The sequence below is a fragment of the Perognathus longimembris genome, chromosome 2 (genome assembly GCF_023159225.1).
Source record: "Perognathus longimembris pacificus isolate PPM17 chromosome 2, ASM2315922v1, whole genome shotgun sequence".
Classification (NCBI taxonomy): Eukaryota; Metazoa; Chordata; class Mammalia; order Rodentia; family Heteromyidae; genus Perognathus; species Perognathus longimembris.
In genome coordinates, this window is record NC_063162.1 from 67,262,210 (window position 1) to 67,276,530 (window position 14,321).

Here is a 14,321-nt window from a genome sequence, read left to right on the forward strand (position 1 = left end):
ACACCTGTAATCCGAGCTACCCAGGAGGTTAGGATCTAAGGATCATGGTTCAAAGCCAGTCTGGACAGGAAAGTCCCTGAGATTCTTATCAGCAGTTAACCACCAAAAAGCTGGGGGTGGAGCTGTGGCTCAAGTGGTAGTGTGTGTTCACCTTCAGCAGAAAAGCGAAGAGAGAGCGCAAGCACAAGGCCCCAAGTTCCAGACCAGTACTAACACACTCAAAAGAAAACAAAAACAAAAGAGTGTCTCTTCAAGGCCTCTTGTTGAATGGTAGCACAAGTCAGATCAGAAGCTTGTATCACCAGACATGTGGGTGGAAATAGAATTACAAGACAAGGTAGTTCAAGTTTCTCTACAAGACCTGCATCTTTATGCCAGGAGGAGCTTCTGTGCCACAGTGAATAAAACTCAGTTTTCTTACCAGTGTAATGTAGCTTATTTACCTTCCAGTTTGGAACAAGAAAATAATTTTGGAGCTTTACAATCTCATGTGTAGCTAGCTATGAAATACTACCATGTGGCCCTATGCTAAAAGCTATTTAAAACATACGAGAAGTCTAGAAAAAGATTTAAAAAAATTCAAATTGGACATTTGACACGCAGGGCACTAAGCCAGAGGACACCCAGCGCCCAGGTGAAGGGGCCCTCTAGCCTCTGGAGGACTCACTCTGGAAGTCTCAGCTGGGATGGCCCCGCCTCTTCGCTAATGCCCCCTGAAGGACCGCCTAGCTCTCCAGGGCTTTCAATGGCTGCCAAGGTAGTCTGTTGCTGCTCTGGAGTCCCCTTCAGCCCCTCTCGAGCCATTCACGCTGCCCCTGTCCTGCTCCTCTCCAGGCCGCGTTCGGGAAGCACCGAGCCGCCGCCCCTCGTGTCCCCACCCCCGATTTTATGGAGTCTCCTGGCGTTCATGCGTGGCAGATTGGGGGTGAATGGCGGGCAGGGCCTTTGGGGCACTGGGACTGTTGTTGAGGTCCAGGTGACAGTACCTGAGAGGGGCTCTGCTAGGGGAGGAAGGCAATGCGGTTTCTGGTTTAGGAGTCCTAAAACCCTGCCCTGGTACCTTGAGGAGAGGGCCCCTCCCCCAGCAGGTGACTGCAGAGGGCTTCTGGGTAGAGTATGGATGCGAATATCCCCCGTGTCCTATTGGCCTACGTGTAGGTGACGTGTATATGGTATATCCTCCCATGACACCTGCGGATTGCAGATACATGGGTGTAGCAAGCATGTGTATGGGACCTGCAAAAGACATGTACGTGACATGTACGTGCCACCAGCCACTTTCCACCCTCTGGATGTATGTGCTGACAGATCTTACCTTCAAATCAAGATGAACTACATCATGAGTGTGTAGAAAGTGCACACCTTCTAAAATCTGTCGCATGAGTCTCCGAACATCTTTTTCTTTAAAGGCATCTTCTCGGTCTGCGACACACTGATCAAAGATTTCACCCCCTGCAGCACTAGAGAAGGACAAATTAACGTAAAATGGGATTCATAGGAAAAGAAATAGTCACTGGATGTCAGTGTCTCATGCATGTAATCCTAGCTACTCAGGAGGCTGAGATCTGAGACTATGGTTCAAAGCTAGCCTGGGCAGGAAAGTCTGTGAGACTTTTATCTCCAATTAGCCACTAAAAAAGCTGGAAGTGGAGCTGTGGCTCACTGGGCTTGAGCATAAAAGCACAGGGACAGCACCTAGGTCCAGGTTTACACATGTGTGCATGCCCCCCCCCCCACACACAGAAAGGAAACAGTGAATGAATAATACTAAAGAGGGATCATTGGCCGACCGTAGATTGTGTGTGAACAGAGATGAAAAGAGCTGGAGAAGAAGAGTGTGAGCCAAGCCCATCCATCCCAGGAGCTGAAAAAGCCAGGATGATGCAGTGTGCTGTCCCCACTGCCTCAGGAGCTGCAGACAGCAAAGCAGTGTGGAGCAGAGGCTGTGGAATGGTCCCAGGCTGCGGCCCTGGCTCTGCAATCTGTCGTAGGACCTCAGGCTGATGATTTTTCCTGTGCCTTGTTTTCTCACATGTAGAAATCTTATTAGAAAGCTTAACAACATAAAGACTAATCTGTAAACAATGCCTACAAGGCACAAAGCAAATGTACTGGCTCAAGGCTTGACCAAGTGGCTGGGACAAATGTAATTCATCATGGCCAGTAAACTTTGTGCTCAGGAGCATCCTCAGGAATTTCTGGTAAAACACCGACAAGACACATCTCCTAGGAGACCTTTAGCACCTGGGGGGTAGAGCTGTGTATTTTCAATTTTATATTATTAGTCCTGACAGCACAAGTCAGAGTGTCAGGAATAGGTAAACATAGTAATAATAAGCTGCCTGCTTCCACAAGTACAATCCATTAATGTGGTTGAGAAGTTTAATACCTCACTATCCAGGGTGTGTCTCTAGGCCTTCCTTTCTCAAACTGAAAGCAGAGTGTAAAACCTTACAGCCAAATTGCACTAATCTGGGTTTTAGAAACCTGGTCACTAAATCCAGACAATCCACCTCTACAGTGGGCTTCTAAGCAAGATCAGCTTCAGCACATCTCTGTTTCCCTCACTTATCTCACAGCAGCAGAAGGGCCAACCTAGGGGGGCAAAGTCAAGGGATAAGGGAAGGAGTTACTGGAGAGGCTGAAGGAGGTCACCCACTCATTTATCATGCACGACTGTTAATGTAGACAATGGAATCAAGGATGGCTGCAAGGTTTTCTGGCATGAGCAATGAAAGAAAGGAGACACCAGAGGAAATGGGGAACAAAAGAAACATAGATCTTAAAGAGTCTGAATTTGGAATGAGTTAGAAATACATGTAAGTAACAGACAAAGCTACTCAAAAAGTATCATCAGGAAAGATGTACAGAACAAACACAAATAACAGTATCAATAATGGAACCATGGGGAGTACTTAAAAACAGAATACAGTAAAATTAAAACAAGGAAGAGTATAATTTTAAGAAAAAAATTATAGTACCATATTTAAAAAGAGTAAAGAAATGGAATGATCACTAAACTGAGCAGAGGAACTGTCAAAAAGGGCTAGTTTTTGGAAGAGCAGTGGCATTGAGTTGAGTTGTGAAAAGGGCACTGACTCTTGAGCAGGCGAATGGTTCAGTGAAGGAACACGGTGGACTGACAGAAGGGGAAGAGAGCTGTAGACCGTTCCTGGGAGAAGTCATCATGATAGTTTAAGAGCCAAAGCTGAGGAGGGATTTCCAAAGAGATGGAAAGGACAGAGGGTGTGAGAGGACAACCAAAGGAAGAGGTCTGAAACCGCGAAAGACAGATCTCAGAAGAGGAACTATGAAGGACACAGATAAGCCATGGAGCTGAGAAGCTGACTCTCTTTCTTCTTTAAAGGGGAAGGGCAGGGGCTGGGGATATGGCCTAGTGGCAAGAGTGCTTGCCTTGTATACATGAGGCCCTGGGTTCAATTCCCCAGCACCACATATACAGAAAACGGCCAGAAGCGGCGCTGTGGCTCAAGTGGCAGAGTGCTAGCCTTGAGCAAAAAGAAGCCAGGGACAGTGCTCAGGCCCTGAGTCCAAGCCCTAGGACTGGCCAAAAAAAATTAAAATAAAATAAAGGGGAAGGGCAGGAGGAATGGGGTGCCAAGGGTGGGCCTCTCACCATCTTGTTTCTTCCACAAAGGGAGAAGAGGCTGGCCAATAAAAGCTAGGTACAAGTGGCACAGTAAAGCAGAAGAAGGTGTTTCTGAGGATGGAAAGGTGAGACCCAGGCCCTGGCTCACCAGCCAAAGGGAACACTACTTACTATTCCAGAACCAAGATCATTTCTGATGGAGTCTCATAGACTTCATGTAAGTTAATGACCCAAGGGCTGTCCTGGGCCAGCTCGAGCACCGCAATCTCATGAATAATTTCCATCCGACAGTCTTGGCCTTTTCTTCTTTTTCTCATGAACTTTGCTGCAAATTCTTTTCCAGAATCTTTCTTTACACATTTTCTCACCACTGCAAATTTCCCCCTAGGATCAAACACAAACACTCACTGTTAGAGTGCAAAAATTTTCAGATGGTCAAGTTTTTCCTTCCCCAGCAGGGCCTGGGCACTGCTCCTTAGCTTTGTAGCTGAAGGCCTTAATTTGGCCCACCAAGATCTATCTAACTTCTAGGTTTGGGCTCACTACTCTAGACTACTGATGTTGCTGAACAGAAAATCTTCCTTCCCTGCAACTGTTGACCACAAATACGCTTTTCATTCCTCTACATTTCTGTAACCATTTTAACAACCCCAAGTAACAGATAATTTGGCACAGACCTATGCCTGCACAACCTGCTGAGTCTACCCAGCACCACCCTTACTCAGATCAAAGTGCTTTTGTCTATAGAAATCATGAAGACTACCACCTCTTTTTATTGTATTCCCCAAAGTATTGAGTTGCACCTCCACCAGAAGCTTGGTTCCTAATGACCTGAGACCTTCTAAGAAAGAAAAAACTTCACTAATGATTTGATTCTCTTCATACCTATGTGTCACGAGAAGTTTCAAAAGAAGAGAAAGTTCGTGTGTGTGTGATTGTCTTGGGGCTTGAACTCATGGCCTGGGTACTGCCCCTGAGCTTTTTTGCTCAAGCCTAGTGCTCTAACACTTGAGCCACAGCTCTACTTCTAGCTTTTTGGTACTTAGAGATAAGAGTCTCATGGACTTTCCTGCTTGGGCTGGCTTTGAACTGCGAACCTCAGATCTCAGCCTCTTGAATAACTACATGTATAGGCATGAGCCACCAGTTCCCAAATAGCTGTTACTCTTAACCCATTAGGGTTTCAACTATTAAAAACAGCTAAAGAAGAATCTTTGCTTTTGAGTGGCACAAAACTTGTCTGCAGTTAGCTGACCCTGCACCACAGCATGCTGAAGAAAACTTTCCACTTTTCTGCTACTGCACTTCATGAAACGAACCATAAGATAGCAGAACACATGTCTGATGGAAACACGAGTGCCTTCACTCTAAATGACTGGTGTTATGGTGGGGTAACCCTTAAAGCCATTCAAGAAGACGACAAAAGGAGATTTCTTGGGTACAGAGTAAACCTCAGAGTTCCGAGGCCACACCTGCCAAGCAACCATAATGCACACCTTGCCATGACTACATGGAAAGAAAACTGCTGTGTCACAAACCTTCACTGCAGATCATGGAGACCTGTGTAACACACACCACAGTACAGCGGGTCAAGGAGGATTCAAGAGCAGATGCTGTTTGTTGCATATCGCTTTTCTTTGTTGACTCAAACAGCCAAACTTTTTCCTGAATACTTTCAGAATTACTCATTCATTTCACTTATCTTCAGCTGACTGCCTGTGTACAAAATTGGGAATGCAGGTATTCATGGAAGATTCTAGGGTAAAGTACTCAATGACACAATCCAGAGTAGAGGTAAAGAAAAGATACATATAAGGCAATTACTGCAAAAGGAAATGACGTTTCAGTGGTTGCCACCAGTCCAGTTATTGGAAGAGCAAAGATTGAATCTTTTTCATCTCTCCATCACCAGTGCTTACCACAGTGCTAGGATGGTGGGCTGAGTATCTGTGGGGAGGTATGACTTCCTAAGGAGTTTGGACATTTTTCTTTTGTGTGTGTGAGTGTTTGTGGGGGGTGATCCTGAGGTTTGAACTTGGGGCCTGGGTGCTATCCCTGAACTTTTATGCTCAAGGCTATAGCATTCTGCAACTTGAGCCACAGCTCCATTTCTGGCTTCTTAGTTATTAATTGGATATAAGAATTTTGTGGAGTTTCCTTCCCTGGCTAGCTTTGACTTGTGATCCTCAGATCTCAGCCTCCTGAATAGCTAGGATTACAGGCATGAGCTACTGGTACAAGGCAGAGATCATTCCAATAGATTATGAAGAGCATATTGCCAAATGACCCTAAATGGAGAAGCTATTGGAAGAACTCAAGACTGTGAGCTTGAACCCATGTAGCAGCAGTGAGGCAGGGAAGAGAGAACATTTATAAAACATTCAAGATTCAAGAGCACTGAGGCAGAAACAAGATGGTAGTGGTGGATACTGGCTTCTAGATTTTTTTTAATGCAGGTATTATGCAACTGTACAGATAAATGCTATGACAAAGATTAGAAATGTGGCAACAAGGTTTAGCAAGATTATGTTTGGGATACAAGTCTGAGGTGTCTTTTGTGGTAAAGAGAATCCTTTTCATTGGATGTATATCAAATATCAGTTCAAGGGCTGATTTAAAGGCAAAGGTGAGAAGAGAATGTAGATTGTTAGTTGAACAAAACATGGAGCAAGCAAAAATCAAGCAAGGTTCTAGGTCCTGTTTGAGACCAGCTGACAAAGGAATTATCTTGTTTAGTTTTTATTTAATCAATCTGATATGTGACAGTGTGTTGTCCCAGGGTCTCCTTTACCAGTCACCTCACATCTCTGTTGTACCAGCTAGCACAGTGGACCGATATCCGCCCTTTCATTTTACTGGACAAATATTTTAGGGCAACTTGACATCATAACCTTTAACCTGCTGGACTACTTGCCATCCTCTCTTTATTGAACTTTGCTGCTACTGTCAATGGCTGGTGCATCTTATATCACATCCATTCTTTATGGCTCTGTTCAAATGTGATTTTGCTATAGGATCTTCTGGTGACATGTCATCTTGCCTGTAAGAGGATGGTGACTGATGGGTTACATTTGGAAATGACTTTTAGAGCCCAGTGTAGTTTTATGTGCTTCACATGTAAGCATGTCACAGTCATACGTCACTTAGATGGTGGGGACATATTCTGAGAAATGTGTCCTCAGGTAAGTGACACCACATTACTTGCAAACCCAGATTAGAACCCAGATAGCACACAACATACTAAACAGAGCGGGTCACTATAACTCAATGCTATGTACTTGTGCATTAAAAACATATCTAAACTAAAGGGTCCAGTAATAATACATTATGAAAAATTTACTTTTAAGTAGTTGCAGTACAAAAGGGTTTCCAATTCAACAACATTTCTAAAGTGCATAGTATTGAGCAAATCCTAATAATCAGTATTTTTCCTATGCTGGACACTAATTTCAGATCTATGATATAATCAATCGTAATGATTTGTACAAAGTATCATAGAAGAGAGCAGAGGCCTCAAGGCAAATTTAGTTTTAAGTGGAGGTCAAATCCAGGCCTTGTGCCCATTAGGCAATTGGCTCTCTGCCACTACTCCCTCAAGCCTCAGGAGGTGATCTAATTTGAATTCCACACGTGCAAATTCACTTAATAAATTTAGCTCCTTCTAACTTACCCTAAGAAGTGAATAAATGACTATCACTGTTTAGCTAACTAATGCATTTGATTCAAATATCAGATGGGGGGGCACTGAGTTTGCACTCTGGTACGCTACCATTTGAGCCATGCTCCCAAGCTTTTTCCTTTCATTATTTATTTGGTTATAATCTCTCTCCTCTCCTCTTCTCCCCTCTCCCTCTCCCTCTCCCTTTTCCTCTCCTTCTCCTTCTCCCTCCCTCCCTCTCTCTCTCTTTCTCTCTCTATCCCCCCTCTCTCTGGCCTAGGGCTAGCCAGATCTCCATCCTCTTAGTTAAACCTCCAGCATAGCTGGGACTACTCAGCTTGGCTGAGATAGGGTATTACTAACGTTTTAAGGCCCAGATTGGCCTTGAACTGTGATTCTCCCATTTCCCACCAAGTAGATGTGGTTACAAGCATGCATCATCATACCCAAGCCTCAGTGATCAGATTTCTGTTATTCATAGTTTTACAAAGTAACTAGAATTAATTTCCCTTTTATTTGTCCAAAAGAAGGACCAGTTTCAGAAAGGAGCTAATATTTGTAACTCCTTTCCCATATTAGGAAAATTCAACTATGAGTATGTAACACAAAGAACAAAACATGGTCATTTGGTATGTGTGCATATGGTGTGTGGGGTGTGTGTGTGTCAGGATCAAATCAGGGCTTTTGCACGTTCTAGTCAAGAACAATTTCGATAAGCCAGGTGGCTTAGTGCTGGTGGCTCACGACTATAATCCTAGCTACTCAGGAGGCTGAGATCTGAGGTTACAGGTTCAAAGCCAGCCAGTCAGGAAAATCTCTGAGATGCTCATCTCTAATTAGCCAGCAAAAAGCCCCTGGTAGTCCTGTGGCTCAAGTGATAGAGCATTAGCTTCAGCTAAAAAAACTAAGGAAGAGTGCCCAGGCACTGAATTCAATCCCCAGTACTGGCACAAAACAAACATGCTACAGCCTCAGTCCTTGACCTAAATTTATAAACATGTTTAAAATAATGTTGTAGTTGAAGTCTAGACAAGGAAAATACATCTAAGGCATCATCTCATGTGAAATCAACATCATTTTAAACATAAAAAACCTTTCTGCTGCTCTATTACCAACAAACTCAAGGTGAAATCAACATGCAGAACTTCTAAGTACTCAAATCAATTTATCTATCTCATGCCTCAGTAATGAAATCATGAATGTGGGTTACATTGGCACACATCCGGACTTAGAGCAAGTCAAACTTGAAGCCATAGAAGAAAGCCTGACCTTTTATATCGACACACAAGAAAGGTTGCTATAGCCTCAGCTAGGCACATGAAAGAAGGTGCATTTTTTTTTAAATGATCAGCCTCACACCTTGTTACTTTGCAAACAACGCTGACCATCTTGGAACAGCCATTATAAGCAACCCCTAAAAGAAATAGATTTCTGACTGAACACTTAGCTCTCTGAGCCCTTTTCCATTGTACTACGTTAAAGTCTGTATTAGAATGGATATATCTTGTTTTTCCTCCCACATCACAGAAATATAAAAGAGGGAATTTTGCAAGTCATAAACAGTCCCATAACATATTAAATTTACTGAGGACTTCACCTCAGCTACGCACAGCCTTAAGGCTATAGATGTGTTTTCTTTCAACAACTCTATGAGGTAATCGATGTCGTGAGGCAATGTAACCAAGTGCACAGAATTATAAAAGCCAAGATTCAATCCCAGACCTACTGACTACAAAGCTCAAACTAGCTATTCAAAGACTTCTTCCTGATTAAAAGAAGGGGACCAAAGAGGAAAAAAGTGGATTAATAGTTTTATTGTTCAGTTTCAGGCTTTGACTTCAAGTATCTAGCTCTATATTGCTCAGCCACTTCAGAATTTACACACACACACACACGCACAGCAACTTCAAAAAGTAAAAAACAGAAGTTAAAAGAAACACTGGGGGGGGGGGGGCGGGAATCAGTACCCTAAGAGGTGGTAAGAAGAAAATCCAGCTTTTCATCTGAAATCACTCATTATGAAGTGTACAAGACAGGTCTTGCCACCTGAGGACATTTGGGAATGCCTGACTTCCTTTTGTGGAACACAGCCAGACAACTCAACCAAACAATGGAAAACTCACTTTTCTCTTTTCAGGTAATCAGGGTTACTTTGGAATGTATGGAATCTCAAGGAATCCCAGTCCCTTGCTGAGTCTAGCTGAGTTTTCTCCTGGTGTCATAATCAAAGCCTGCACTGTGCGTCAAGGCCAAGAGAGAAATCAATATTGATCTGGAAGGCATATTTTCCCCCCTCTGTGAACATTGAAAAACCTTTTTAAATTTCACGCCGGTCGGGGAGGGGGGGTGGACACTAAAAATATTTAAAAGAAAAAAGACAACATTCTTTCTATACTTGTAAAGTTACCTTAATAGCTGCCAAGATGGGTAATTTTTGGTTTCTGTTGGAAGTAGAGCTTTTCCCAATACCCCATCTGCAGGCTGTCCTACCTGGAAGACCCTATTCCAGTTACAACACGGCAGTATTATGCAACTCTGACAAAACTTCACGATAACAACAAACACAAATGTGATATTCAGGCCCAGATGGCAGGCAGTCACAGGCGTCGCGTCTGTCCAACCCCTGCACGGTAATGACGGCAAGTGAGACTGCTTATTTAAGGGCCAGACAAGCCAGGCTGGGGAGTCCACGTCCCCTACCCACGTCAAACACAAGCAGCTAACTTGGGACCGACCCCCATGCCAACGCACCCACCACTTCTTCCAACTGTGCTCCAAGGCGGCAGCCCACCGGCCCGCACGGCGGCCGCTGCAGGCTCCACCTAACTCCCCGAAAAGCAGCAGGGCAGGGCAGGGCCGGCTCTTCGCGGGGCACTACAGCGGTGAGTCCAGGGCCGGGAACCGAACCCATGTGCACTCACTCCCAGGCAGGACTGACACATTCTAGAACTAAGAAAGGTATAAATCCACCAAGAGAACCTCCGCGGCGGAGCCGCAGAGGCGGCGGGCCGAGGGCACCCCGCTCCCCTCCTCCCTTCGGCGGCTGCGGGAACGCCAAGCAAGCCACGGAGCAGAGCCGAGGCAGGAAAAAGTCACCCTGATCCACGGGGACCTGGCTTGATTTCACCCCAGCCTCTGAGCGGGTAGGAGGTGCACACGCGCCTCCATTAAACCGGCGCCTACGGCACTGCAGGTGCTGCAGGAAGGGCGCGGGGTCCCACCGCGGACAGCCGAGCCTGGCTCCTTTCTAAGCGGCACACCCGGGCAAGAGGAGACTCGCCGGGCCGCGGCCCCACCGCCCAGTCTTCGCCGCCCCCAACTTCGTGCAGTCCCCGGCGGTGTTACCGGCGCCCCTCACCTGCCCAGCTCCCGGCCCGGGCTCACTTTCGCTGTCCTGGAAGGGCTCGGTGCGCACCGCGGCGCGGATCTCCGTCAGCAACCCTCGAGCCTGGGGCGGCGGCCGGTGACGCACCGTTCGACCCCTGCTGACCCGGCCCAAGCCGGGGGCGGCGGCCGACGAGGGGCGGCCGCTGCCGGGCTTCTCCAGGGGGATCATGGTGGTGTTCGGGCGTTCGTCTTTCCCGGCCACCCCGCTCGCTTCCGGCAGCAGGCGGGTAACCCGCCCGCCTCCGCCTCCGGCTGCTGCTTCCTGCCTGCCCGGCGAGCCCTACACACCAGTCTTCCACCCGCACTGGGAAGCGACCGCGGCCGGCGCCTAACCGCTATCCTCGCCCACGCAGGCCCGCCCCGCGCTCGCCACGCCCCCAACTCGTGCACGCCCCCTCTAGCCACGCCCCACGCAGGCCCGCCTCACGCTAGACTCGCCCCCAACGCATGCACGCCCCCACTAGCCACGCCTGCAACCGTGCACGCCTCCACTTGTCACGCCCCCAACAAGGCACCCTCCTCCCCACACACCACTAGCCGCGGCTTCACGCGGGCTTGCCCCCGACCCTGCTAGCCGCGCCCCAACAGGCCCGCCGCGCGCAAACCCTTCTCCCACCCTGATAACTAGGCCTTGGTGCCTTGTGGGTCCACGTTCGTCGCCGCTCCCTCTGCAGCTCAGAGGCCGAAGGTGCAGCCTAAAATACTGTAGAGCATGCCCAGCGCTCCAAGCGGCCAGGAAGACCGACTGTATCTCCCGGATTGCAAGTGCAGACCAGCGATTTATAAGGTAAAGGACTAAGGGCTGGAGCTTTGCTGTCCCGCCGGTTGGGCTGGGGAGTTGCTACTAGCTCCTTCCTAACACTGGAAGCCAGAGGTTTGAATATGTTCTTAAGCACACACACCAGCTCAATGAAATAAGCACTAATAGGATACTGCCTTTGCGTCTGCGCGTGTGTGCGCGCATGTATGTGTGTGTATCTGTGTCCTGGGTCTTGAACCCAAAGCCTAAGTGCTGGCCCTCAGCCTTTTTGCTCGAGGCTAGTGCTCTTACTTGAGCCACAGCTCGTTAATTGCAGGTGAGTGCCCATAGGCTTCGGGGTCTGGGCCAGCCTCCAGCCGTGATCTTCAGAGCTCAGCCTCCTGATGACCTAGACTTACAGGATGATAGTGACTAGCCACAGTTTATTTTTAAGCATTGATTGAGAGTAATCTTTTAAGTATCCCAATCGTTGTATATATTTGCTCCACTCAAACTGTTCAAATAGAGGTTTGCTTCTGCCAAGGATGGACTAATTTTATGATCCACACTTTTACTGAGAATTATTTAAAAGGTTGAAAACTTTTAAACCTAAGTGTACTACCTCTTCCTGACAGCAACAAGGAACTTAAAAAGCAATAAAGATTTAAGTGACTGCAGTTCTGGACAGAAGTGCAGTCCAGGAAAGCATTAATGCTTCTATGAAATATTTAGTGGGTGAGAAAAAGTCTTCAACAATCTTAGAGTATAAAAATAATGGATTCGCTTCCTGTTGAGGAAATATGCTGTAAATATGCAGGCTTTTGTTTGGGCCTCTAAGGGCTACATCTTAGAAGTTTTAGTATACGGGACATAGACCATCCCTCACAAGGACTAAAGGCTATTCTGAAAAGGCACCAGAGATTCCCCTGGAGGAAAATCCTGTCAGTCACAGCCACACATGTGATGTATAATACCTTACAAATCATGTTAACACAATTAAAAGAAAAACAATTAAATTAAAATTTTTCATATTTCTGGGCACATGGTTCAACTGTATAATCTTAGCTACTTGGGAGGCAGCAATTGGGTAGGTTGTAGTTCAAAGCTAACCTGGACATAAAAATTTTCAAGTCTCCATTTCACTCAATAGTTGGATACCAAGATGCATGCATGCCTCTTATCAGCTCATAGGCGAACAATGGCTGGGCACAGCGGCATGACTCTGTCATCTCCAGGGACATAAGGAAGCAAAAGTAGCAGGTTAATATCCCAGGCTAGCCAACGCATAAAGTGAAATCTTACCTTGAAAATAACCAAGGCACGAAAGGTTTAGAGGCATGATTCAAGTGGTAGAGCACCTGCCTGGCAAGCATGAGGCCCTGAGTTGAGTTCACTCTCCATACTGTTCTTGCATGTCAACAATGTTGTTGACAAAATTTAAAGGCAAGTAAACTGTACTTTTGTGATATGGATAACAATTGCATCCTAAATAAAGAACGTACAATAAGAGCTTTGCTAAAACTAGATTATAAAGAAGTCAAAGAAATTGGAGAGATTTTTTTTCTTTATTGTCAAAGTGAAGTACAGAGGGGTTACAGTTTCATATATAAGGCAGTGAGTATATTTCTTGTTCAACTTGTTACCTCCTCCCTCATTTTTCCCCTGCCTCCTCCTCCCTCTCCCCCCACCCCGACCAAGAGTTCTATAGTTGGTTTACACCAAATGGTTTTATAAGTATTGCTTTTGGAGTCATTTGTCTTTTTATCCTTTGGCTCTCGATTTTGATATTCCCTTTCCCTTGCCTAGTTCTAATACTAGTATATACAGTATCCAGGGTACTCAGATGAGATACAGTGATAGAATGGGGACAACCACAGGAAGGGGATACAAGAGGATCATTAACAAAAAATAAGCTATGGTTTCACATGGCATGTTGAAAATAATTACAACAATAATAAAACACTTGTTTCCATAACATGGACTTCATTTCACTCAGCGTCATCTTATGTGTTCATAAGGGCATAGCTATTGGGCTCTTGTGATCCTCTGCTGTGACTAGCCTAAACATGTACTAATTATTCCCTATGAGGGAAACCATAGTGTCCATGTTTTTTTGGGTCTGGGTCACTTCACTTAGTATGGATTTTTTCCCAAGTCCTTCCATTTCCTTACAAATAGGGCAGTGTCATTCTTTCTGATAGAGACATAGAATTCCATTGTGTATATGTACCACTTTTTCCTGATCCACTTGTCTACTGAGGGGCATCTGGGTTGGTTCCATATTTTAGCAATGACAAATTGAGCTGCGATAAACATTGTTGTGCTGGTGTCTGTGTGGTTTTTCTTGTAATCTTTTGGGCAAAAGTGGGGCTGCTAGGTCGTAGGGGCGCTCTATGTTTAGCCTTCTGAGGAACCTCCATACCACTTTCCAGAGTGGTTGAACAAGTTCACATTCCCACCAACAATGTAGTAGGGTGCCCTTTTGGCACATCCCCTCCAGCATTTGTTATTGTTAGTTTTCCTGATAATGGACATTCTTACTGGGGTGATGTGGAATCTCAATGTTGTTTTGGTTTCCATTTCTTTTATGGCCAGTGATATAGAGCCCTTCTTCATGTGTCTCTTGGCCATTCTCATTTCCTCTTCAGAGAAACCTCTTATTAGGTCTTTAGCCACTTGTTGAGGGGGCCATTGGTTCTTTGAGGATTTGTTTTGGAGGAATTTAATTTTTTGAGTTCTGAATATATTTTAGATATGAGGCCTTTGTCCGCTGTATGGTTGGCAAAGATATTCTCCGAATCTGTGGGCTTCCTGTTTATCTTGCAAGCTATGACCTTTGCCCTGCAGAAGCTCTGTAGTTTGACGCAGTTCCATTTGTTCAACCTTTCTTTGATTTGTTGCGTTTCTGGGCCTTTATTAAGGAAGTT

The 14,321-nt window shown here is 45.7% G+C and overlaps 1 long non-coding RNA gene across 1 annotated transcript; it reads right to left on the reverse strand.

Moving 5' to 3' along the window:
• Positions 1-1,321: 1,321 nt before the first annotated feature.
• LOC125346655 lies at positions 1,322-10,725 on the reverse strand. Its single transcript, XR_007209993.1, has 3 exons — positions 10,627-10,725; positions 3,782-3,994; positions 1,322-1,460 (listed from the first exon to the last, which is right to left on the reverse strand). It is a non-coding gene; the product is annotated as an uncharacterized LOC125346655 (long non-coding RNA).
• Between the last annotated feature and the right edge of the window lie 3,596 nt (positions 10,726-14,321).